The sequence below is a fragment of the Festucalex cinctus genome, chromosome 1, assembly GCF_051991245.1.
Source record: "Festucalex cinctus isolate MCC-2025b chromosome 1, RoL_Fcin_1.0, whole genome shotgun sequence".
Lineage (NCBI taxonomy): Eukaryota > Metazoa > Chordata > Actinopteri > Syngnathiformes > Syngnathidae > Festucalex > Festucalex cinctus.
The window spans coordinates 2,546,706-2,553,487 of NC_135411.1; the positions used below are offsets into that span (position 1 = coordinate 2,546,706).

The 6,782-nt window shown below is 38.7% G+C and overlaps 2 long non-coding RNA genes across 2 annotated transcripts; one reads left to right on the forward strand and one right to left on the reverse strand.

Moving 5' to 3' along the window:
* Positions 1-258: 258 nt before the first annotated feature.
* On the forward strand, positions 259-2,251 carry LOC144007753 (uncharacterized). The gene is made up of 4 exons (XR_013280337.1): positions 259-752; positions 1,455-1,698; positions 1,799-1,982; positions 2,083-2,251. It is a non-coding gene; the product is annotated as an uncharacterized LOC144007753 (long non-coding RNA).
* A 589-nt stretch (positions 2,252-2,840) lies between these two features.
* Positions 2,841-4,076, reverse strand: LOC144007787 (uncharacterized). The gene is made up of 2 exons (XR_013280352.1): positions 3,918-4,076; positions 2,841-3,714 (listed from the first exon to the last, which is right to left on the reverse strand). It is a non-coding gene; the product is annotated as an uncharacterized LOC144007787 (long non-coding RNA).
* Positions 4,077-6,782: the final 2,706 nt, after the last annotated feature.

Consider the following 6,782-nt stretch of genomic DNA (forward strand, 5'->3'; position numbering starts at 1 on the left):
ATTTATCAAATGAAACTGTGAATAGACATTATCAAATTCAAACATACCAAAATAATACATAATTCCAAAGTAAGGAGAAATCTGGATAAATGTGGATTATAATGAATTGTGATTAATGTACCCCAGAATTATGAGTAGCACAGTTTTTTTTTTTGTGTGTTTTTTTTTTTAAAACATCCTTGCTGTTTTACCTCAGACTGTAAATCTGTAAATCCACCCAAGAGTCTCTGGTCTTTTTTTTTTTTTTTTTTTTTAAAGGTACACTCAGTATTATACAGTGGCATCTAGTGGTGAAACAATAAATCATTCGGAAAAAAAAACCATTTGTTTGTGTTAGTAGTATGTAAAAAGATATGTTGTATCGCATAAACGTACTTTTTTTAAATATAACGGTTAGTCTAGAAATCGCAAATTATCTTACATGTCCGAGCCGCGGCTTCTAGTGTCCGCCATGTTTCGCCGCCATCTTTCTGCTACGGGTGCCGTCAAACACAAATTTCAGCGCTCCATTTCTTAACGCGTTTTTGGAACGCACTTCCGGTTTGTATGGCGACCGCATTTCCACGAAGAAGAAGAGTTTCCGGTCCCCGAAGAGAGCATTATCAAGCATCACACTTACTTTGGGAATTTATTTTATTTCAGCGCGACAAAACAAGAGTTTATATTGTAGCCGCATTTGCCAGATGGAGAGAAATGAGGAACAGACTTGGTTTGGGACGTGCCGGTGCCTTCGACTGCTTTCTACTTGACCGGTAAGTAAGAGTACATTTGTGTTTACGTTTTGAGAGCGAGAGAAAAAGTATACTCCGTACTAATTAATACGATGTTCGTACCTTTGTTTTACGATCACTGTAGCTGTTGATTAGCAACTCCGCACCACTCGAACGATTTCGTTATGTAGCTACTTGCTTCGAAAAAAAAAAAGATTCCCGCTGGCACGTTATATTTAGAGTAAATGCGCAAGTTATTGTGTAATGTAATGTAACTGTGATTTCGGAGGTATATTTGCCCATAACTTCAATGGAGAATCTAAAGCATACTGTATTAGTGGAGGAGTTGAAAATTATTTTCGTTGTGGTTGGTGAAAATAGTGTTCTCGAAATTAATTTTCGGCAGGGAATAACTTTCTGGACTTAAATGCTGGCTGTACCGTAAGCACTGCTAGAGTCTGAACTCTCTCACTCAAGTGTGTACTGGTCCATTGTGTAATTGGGTGCACAAGAATTTACAGGCTGCCCCGTTTTCCACGGAAACTCGACAAGCAAGCAGCCTTTGCATATTCTATGCAGTATGCAGTCAAGTTACTTTTATCTAGCTAATACAATGTTTTGGGCCCAAAAACTAAAGATCTTACCTCTATTTTGGGGGCTTTGTTGGAAAGTTGGTGACATATAGTAGTATCATCAATTATTTTATTTTATTTTATAATTGTGTTTTTGTTTGTGTCACACTAGATCAACAGCCAAACTTGAGGGGTTCCAGAACCATATTCTGATGTATACAAGCATTCATGCACCGTTTAAATACATCACCGACCTGCAAGAAAAAAAAATATCAAGGGGAGAGTCAGCAGCCAAATTGGAATGCCCCGAATGAGGACACTTGAATGGAGGACCCCAGAAGGCTTCGGTGTTGTACCACCAGTATCTCCACCTACCATATCTGAGCTGCAACAAACTGAAGTCAGCCGGCGTCTTGGTATGTCATTTACATATGGACGGCATTGCACACTACATGAACTTTTTGTGTGAAGCAATACGGAATGGTCACATGTACAAGCACCACTTGTTTTACACAGGACCTGCTGACCAGGTGTCTGAAGCCATGGAGTGACTCCTCCCTCACTTTCCTCAGCAGCCAAATTGGAATGCCCCGAATGAGGACACTTGAATGGAGGACCCCAGAAGGCTTCGGTGTTGTACCACCAGTATCTCCACCTACCATATCTGAGCTGCAACAAACTGAAGTCAGCCGACGTCTTGGTATGTCATTTACATATGGACGGCATTGCACACTACATGAACTTTTTGTGTGAAGCAATACGTAATGGTCACATGTACAAGCACCACTTATTTTACACAGGACCTGCTGACCAGGTGTCTGAAGCCATGGAGTGACTCCTCCCTCACTTTCCTCAGCAAGCCTTTGAAGAATATGATATCATCGTTGGTGGGAACATGCCCTCACTCCATAACATGTACTTGTGCAGTCAAGGAGCATGTCAAACTTAATAAAACCAGCAAACATTGAAGTGACTTCATTTTTACTGCAGTCTGTTCACACAATCAATAGACAAGCCTTCCTTGATTTTGCCCCAATAACATCATAGAGTAGGCGAAAAGTAGTGTTACAGATCATACTATGTGTTCGGGAGAGTTTGAGGAATGTTGCAATGTTAATGGGGGACAATGTCAGCACACACACACACACACAAAAAAAAAAAAAACATCATGGTATTGAGTTAATCAGATATTTTAGCTGTGTACAACACATACCTGCTCTGTAACACTACCTTTGGCCCAAACCTGTATGTCTATTTTCCATATTTTGAAATGCACAGCGTATTGGTAAATTTCTGGATCAACTGCAATTCATGTCGCTCATTATATTATAACAGCATTTTTTTTTTTTTTTAGTTAATATGTTCATTTCATGTAGACTTTTATTTTACTTTATTTTATTTATTCATTTTCATGTACTGTACCTTACATTCATTGGCCAATGAAGAATTCCTTGTCATTGCAAGCATTTATAATAATTCTCCAAGCTTTTGATGTTTTACATTTCTAGTCATGTAAAATAGTGTTAGGTTAGGTGTCGAATGAACACTGCATGTTGACGCCAAAGGAAATAGTATTTTTTAGTTATTCAAAATGTACAAATTAACACACAACAACAATATACAAGTTATACAAACTACAGCAAGTGTCAGACATGGACTAATTATATGCCAGGTAAAAAACCTTTGTATTGTCCTCGAGGATCTGGGAAAGTGTCACTTATTTGCCACAAGTCACCAAGGTGCTGCAGTCTGGGATCCAGGTACAGGAAATCATGGTGGTGCTGATGTGTCAGCAATGTGTCAAAAAGTTTTTCTTGGTGTCAGTCTATCAGCTGGACTTGGATATCTTCATGTTCCTCCATGGTCATTTCCTGTACGAGTCTCTGCAAGAAGGTAACAATTGTATGTCAGATGAGGTGCCAAACAATGAACTGAAAGTCACTGAGCCAATGAAGTACATTATTATATGAGCAAGACTATTTGTGAAAGCCATGTAAATTCCTGCACATCGAAGTACAAGGAAGCTGTTGTATCTTCAATCAAAACTAATTAAGTTGCTTAGTGATATTTATTAGGTAAAATTGTTCAACATGGTGACAAATCGATATCTGAGTAAAGGGTTTCAAATGTTTTTGTAAGCAGCACTTTTCTGAGTGGTTAGTAGCAACAAGACACGGGGGGGTTTACGAGTCTGAGTTGCATCTGTGTAGTTCAGTTAACACCATTATTTTTGTACGATATACTAAACATATCAGCAAACGATGTAATCTAAATACCACATATTCCAAGCAAAGGTATGTTTTGAGCCATTCACATGCATGCTCAATGGAATTATTTTTCCATGATGACATAATTGTACGTTACGAGACACCGCGTTCACTTCCGCGTTCTCTTCCTCGTCTCCCTCGCCCTCTTTGAGATGGTCCACATGTCTATAAAACATATAACATAACTGTGTGTTCTCTGTTGCATAGTTTAGTTGCACTAACAAATATGAACATAGATAGCCATTATCATTAGCTGACGTACAGTATTTCCTAACAATGCCGACAAAAATATTAATTCTGAAATTAAATGACTAAATCACAAATATTAGGGGTCTGTACAGTGTGTCTAACAAATGCAATTCACTTACGTCATCACTCGAGGGATACCAGAAGTTGTTTGCGTTCTGTTCCGGTGAAATTGGTGGTAGGCTGTTGAAGTAGGGTCTCTCTGAGACGCCGTAGTTCGTGTGCTTAAAATCATTGCATTATCTTGTTTGACCGATAGATGGCGGTCGTGAGCTACACACTGGGGCTTTAAGCTTTGAGCCAGGAAAAGTTCTAGTCGAGTGCCGGCAAATTCTATGCACTATTGACTACACTTTTTCTTTTCTTGCTCGGCCAAATATCGCTGCCAAAAGTCAGGTGAGTTGTATCCGTAATTGACCTTTTGCAAACTCCGCCCCCCCAAACGAGCATTGACCAATCACACATTTAGCAACCGTTGCTATGTAAGCATAGTCCGTCAAGCTTTACTCAGCTCTCGATGACGTCCATAGTCTGATTGATTTTATTTGATGGCTTACGAGACTGCTAACCACCATAAAACTTTACGGAAGAAGAGTGACAACCATTAACAAGCTCCGGACCTCCAAAATGATGAAGCGGTGTGCCTACGGAGTATGTAAATCGGACTGTGCTAAGGTAAGACTATGCTAACTCTATCGGGCTAACTAGCTAGCTGTAGTGTAGTTTGCTTTCGGGGCAATAACAAAACGATATCAAAGTTATTGTCGTTACTATTAATGAATAATATATATTACTAGGATATCATTGCCATCTAAGTTAAGCTTGTTCAGTCAGTGGTTAATGTTAGTTTAATGTCTTCTGTTAGCTTTTGCATTCGTCTAAATGTTGCGAGCTAACGTTAACACAAAGCTTCGTCAAGTTTGGCAAACTTAAGCGTCCTAATAAGTGCCCCGAGCTTATCTTGTTTTCATTTTTCATGCAGCATTTTGTGAACGGACACCCGTCTCCGGAGTATCCCAACCAGCCATATAACCTTAACTACATCCATGGCTAGGGTGACATAAATATTTTTTTTATGATGGACAAAGAATAACAATGACTGATATGATGCTTTCAAAGACAAAAAAAACAAAACACTAATGTTTAGCCAGCTATAAACACCGAGGTTTAGCTAACTTGCTGACCTAACAGTAATCCTCATATTTTAACAATAGACTAATATAAGTAAGAAAACTTACCCGGCAGTACAAGAGCACGACTGGTCCATAATGCTGTGCTGGTTGCATCTGAAGTATAGGTCATGGGGTTTTCTCAGATTTAGCGTGCGTCCTGTATGTTTCCCCTTCGCTGGCTAATTTAATATTATGACTATAACCCTCAACTGCATATTGTAAACCTTTTTGCCTCGATCTGGAGGATATTGCACTGGTATTGCTCCAAAAGAAATCACTAATACACGCCGGTGTAAGTCTTCCCGTCACGGCTTGTGCTGTCGGAGTCACCAAGCTTGACGGACTAGCAACAGTAACTAAGGGGGGCGGAGCTTATGCGAAAGGTCAATTGCAGTTTCAAAACAACATTGAAAACATTTTCAGTCTTTCAACCAATGCCTCGGGAAAACAATGCCAAAATGCCATTTTTGAAACTTGGCTGGTGACCGTTTTGAACCTCTGAAAATTTGTGGGTGAAACACTGTAAAATCATACTTTAAAAAAATGTCTGTCTTTTCTAAGCATTTTTTTTTTACAGCTTTTTCTGTGATTTTTTAGTCATTCAAAAATATTTTTGGAGATTCGAAACATTTTTTCAGTCATTCAAAAATGTTTTCGGAGATTCAAACCGAAGTTACGAGGTATTGGCAGGATTCTGATTCCATACTTTTATGGAGAGAAATTTGTGTCTTTATTTTCAATCAAACAAAAAAGGGATTTGCAATAAAAAAAAAATTCAATCAAACAAAAAGGGGATTTGCAACCTCAAATAAATTTTAATCAAACAAAAAAGGGATTTCAAATTAAAAAAAAAATTGCTAACAAAAAAAAACCATTTCAAACATGGATTTGTATTTTAATAAAATCTTTTGCAAGCATTTTTTTCGTTTTGTTTGCGAATCTGTTTTTTGGTTGCGAATCTGTTTTTTGGTTGCGGATCTGTTTTTTGATTGAAACCTGTTTTTTGGTTGCGAATCTTTTTCTGTGTTGTGTGGGCGGGGTCCTCCGTTCAACCGATGATAGAAGCCTTGTCATTGGTCAGCTTGGAAGCCGCTGCGACAACTTTCATTGGTCAGATAGGAATGGGGGTGTGACAATGTTCGTCTGATTATTTCCTGGTTCATTTTGTCCAGTCGCCGCCAGCATCGAGGTAAATATGACCCCCCCCCCCCCCCCCCCCCACTTCTAGTTTTCCGTTTTGTTCATCTGACATTTATCTAAAAGCAACCCTTGATCTATCGTTTATCGACATTTATCTAAAAGCAACCCTTGATCTATCGTTTATCCGGTGATTTGTTCTAACCATTACAATTAACGTAATCACTCACTCAGCATTGCTTAGCCATGTTAGCTAGCTAGGTAACTGATGGTCCGATACATGAGTCAGTCATGAAGCTATGTTGTTGGCAGTCAAAACACAAATATACGGCTCATTGGGATAGCGGTTAGTATGAAGGTTTTTTTTGTTTTGTTTTATTAACTCCTAAAGAAACCTTTGCATTCGCTTTACATACAAGCAGGGCTGGGAATCGAATTTATTTACACTAGCTGCTTCCCCTAAATCTTGGATGTTTGAAGTAAGAGATTAAATTCGTGATAATTCTGTGATTATTATTTATTGGTCCTGGTTGTTTACTGTACGAGTCAGGTTGAAAAAGAGGGGGAATCTGAGTTGTAGGTGTACTTTTGCAATTACACTGACTCGATTTTTTCTTTTAGAGTGCGAGCAGACCAAGGGGTAGAAAATGTAGACATAGCGAGATGCATGTTTACTGT